Source organism: Thermobia domestica, chromosome 15 (genome assembly GCF_964235325.1).
Source record: "Thermobia domestica chromosome 15, izTheDome1.hap1.1, whole genome shotgun sequence".
NCBI classification, from domain to species: Eukaryota; Metazoa; Arthropoda; class Insecta; order Zygentoma; family Lepismatidae; genus Thermobia; species Thermobia domestica.
In genome coordinates, this window is record NC_137468.1 from 151,024,623 (window position 1) to 151,028,468 (window position 3,846).

The 3,846-nt window shown below is 34.9% G+C and overlaps 1 pseudogene; it reads right to left on the bottom strand.

Annotated features, from left to right (window-relative positions):
- Positions 1-269: 269 nt before the first annotated feature.
- LOC145671294 (cytochrome c oxidase subunit 2-like) lies at positions 270-1,088 on the bottom strand (annotated as a pseudogene).
- Positions 1,089-3,846: the final 2,758 nt, after the last annotated feature.

Genomic DNA, 3,846 nt, shown 5'->3' on the forward strand with positions numbered 1-3,846 from the left:
CAGAATGGGATTGGAATAATTAGAAGACCAATTACTGTTCTAAGTCAGTTAAATGATATATTTATGATTGAAGTAGAGGGATCAAAGGTTGAAAAGAGGTTTGTTATCACTTTCAATTTATAGTTGTCTTTTTAATATTAGTGTCACTTAAGGAAGGGTCAGGGGTATTTGAATTAAAATATATAATAGATGCAAATAGGAGGTAACATAAGGAAAATATAATAAATAAGATAAGTCATTTTAGGGGTGATATTTGTGGAATAGAAAAATACTATTGAGTAGTAATTTAAGCTTGACATGCTTACGTTATAATTTAACTAATTTTTCCATTGGAAGTAATTGTTATTTTACTATCTTTTGGTTTAAGAGACCATTGCTTACTTTCAGCCATCCAATGAAAGTTCTTGTATTATTTTTGTTATTCATTTAATGAATACTGAGTGAGGGCAGGCTTCAACAACAATTGGTATGAAACTGTGATTTGCGCCACAGATTTCTGAACATTGACCAAAGAATAGACCTGTGCGTGTAATGTTGGCTGCTACTTGATTTAAGCGTCCTGGAGTAGCATCCGCCTTAATACCAAAGGCGGGTATAGCCCATGAGTGAAGAACATCGGCGGCGGTAATTAGGATACGAATATCAATGTTAATAGGTAATACAATACGATTGTCTACATCTAATAGACGAAATGAATTGGGATTTATTTCATTAATAGGGATTATGTAAGAATCAAATTCTGTTAAGGAGAAGTCAGAATATTCATAACTTCAGTATCATTGATGCCCAATTGTTTTAAGAGTAATTGCTGGTTGATGAATTTCATCTAATAGGTATAAGAGTCGTAAGGATGGGAGAGCAATGAAGATTAGCGTAATGGCGGGCAAGATTGTTCAAATAGTTTCTAGAGTTTGTCCTTCTAACAAATTGCGGTTAATATATGTGTTTGGTAGAAGGGAGGCTAGTAGATAGCCTACAAGAACTGTAATTATGGTCACAATGAGTATTGTGTGATCATGAAAAAATGTTATTTGTTCTATTACAGGGGATGCTGCATCTTGAAGACCTAGCTGATTTCAAATGGCCATTTCTAAGGAAGACAATTATTCTTATATTTGGGGCTTAGGCCCAATGCACTTATCTGCCACCTTAGAAGTTTGTTAGTAAGGGAAGTTCTGCATAACTATGTTCTGCAGGGGGCAGGTTTTGAAATCACTCTAGAGATGTTGTTTGTTGATCTGAAAAGATTACTGGTCGAGCTCTTGCGAAGGCTTCTCATATAATAATTACAAGTACTAAGACAGCGATGAAAGAAAGGAATGAGCCAATGCTTGATACTATATTTCATGTAGTATAAGCGTCTGGGTAATCTGAATATCGACGCGGCATTCCTCTTAGTCCTAAAAAATGTTGAGGGAAGAATGTGATATTTACTCCTATAAATATTACTAAGAATTGAATTTTTAGCCATGTGGGATTTATTGTTGTTCCTCTAAATAAAGGAAATCAATGAATAAGTCCTGCTATGATAGCGAATACGGCACCTATGGATAGTACATAGTGAAAATGTGCTACTACATAGTAAGTGTCGTGGAGAACAATATCTAAAGATGAGTTTGCAAGTACGACTCCTGTGAGACCACCTACGGTAAAAAGGAAAATGAAGCCTAAGGTTCATAAGATTGAAGGTGAATAAGTTATTTGTGCTCCATGAAGTGTGGCGATTCATCTAAATACCTTAATTCCTGTAGGAACAGCAATGATTATTGTAGCTGCAGTAAAGTAAGCGCGAGTGTCAACGTCTATACCAACAGTGAACATATGGTGAGCCCATACAATAAATCCTAAGAATCCAATTGCTAGTATTGCATAAATTATTCCTAAAACACCGAAAGTTTCCTTTTTACCACTTTCTTGGGTTACAATATGTGAAATTATACCGAATCCCGGAAGAATTAAAATGTAAACTTCAGGATGACCAAAGAATCAGAATAGGTGTTGATATAAAATTGGATCTCCTCCTCCTGAAGGATCAAAGAAGGAGGTATTAAGATTTCGATCAGTTAAGAGCATTGTAATAGCCCCCGCTAATACGGGAAGGGATAAAAGAAGTAATACGGCAGTAATTACTACAGATCAAACAAATAATGGTATTCGTTCTAAGGTTATTCCAGGAGTTCGCATGTTAATTACAGTTGTAATAAAATTTACTGCACCAAGAATTGAGGATACACCGGCTAGATGGAGAGAGAAAATAGAAAGATCGACAGAGGCTCCGGCGTGAGCAATAGCTCTAGAAAGAGGGGGATATACAGTTCATCCTGTTCCCGCACCACTCTCTACAATTCTTCCTGTTAATAGTAGGGTTAGTGAGGGCGGCAGTAATCAGAATCTTATGTTGTTTAGACGGGGGAATGCTATATCAGGCGCTCCTAGTATTAAGGGTACTAATCAATTACCGAAGCCCCCAATTATAATTGGCATAACTATGAAGAAAATTATAATAAAAGCATGAGCAGTAACAATTACATTATAAATTTGATCATCGCCAATTAGACTACCTGGCCGACCAAGTTCTGCTCGAATAAGAAGACTTAGTGATGTTCCTACTATTCCTGCTCAAGCCCCAAAAATTAAGTATATTGTACCAATATCTTTATGGTTTGTAGAAAATAATCATCGTTGCAAGTGAAATTAAATAGGATGGCCGAAGCACTAGGCGATAGATTGTAAATTTATTTATGGTTAAATAAACCTCCTATTAGGTTTTATAGTCAATATTTATGATATCGGACTGCAATTCCGGAGTAGTAGTTAATATACTAAGACCTAAAAGATCGCCTTTTATTTATAGCTTTGAAGGCCATTAGTTTTTTTAACTTAAAGTCTTGTTTAAAACATGTTGACAGTTAGAGGTAAAATGATTATGCCTCTTAATGAAGTAATAATGAATATTGATCTAATTGATGTTTCTTGATTTTTTTTCAGTAAAGATGTTCATGTTTGGTTATGGTGATTAATAATGAAAGCAGCATAGGCGATTCGTATATAATAGAAAAGGGTAATTAGTGCTGTTATTACTATTAGGGTGAGGATGATAAATGATATTTGTTCAGCAGTTTTTATAATGATGATTCACTTGGGTAAGAATCCTAAGAATGGTGGGAGGCCCCCCAAAGATAAAAGACTAGTAAAAATGGCTAATTTTGTTGTTACAACGATTTTATTAGAAAAGGTTTGGTTAATATGAAATATTTTGTTTATTGCGAAGAGAGTGACTGCTATTGCTGAGAGTAAGGCATAAAATAGGAAGTAGAGGGATCATGCCGTATCACTTAATAGTAGGGCTATAAGTATTCAGCCAGTGTGATTAATAGATGAGAATGCTATGATTTTACGTAGTGATGTTTGATTTAAGCCTCCAATTGAGCCTACTAGTAAGGACAAGGTTAAGGTTAGGTAGATTAAATTTGTAGGTTTTAAGCTGTAAGAAAGTAGACCAAGGGGAGCCAGTTTTTGTCATGTTATTAAAATAATGCAGTCTATTCAAAGTATGGCTTCTATTACTTCAGGTATTCAGAAGTGGAGAGGGGCTGCACCTATTTTAAAAAGTAAGGAAATAGTGATTAAATAGTATGTACTTTGCAGACCTATGTAGAGTAAAATGATTGCTATTAAAAGTAAAGATCTTGCAATGGCTTGTACTAAAAAGTATTTTAAAGCAGATTCGGTGTGACGTTGATTATTAGTCTTTGAAATCAGGGGGATAAATGATAGGAGATTAATTTCAAGACCAATTCAAGTACCAAATCATGATGAGGAGGTTAGGGAAATAAGGGTTCCTAA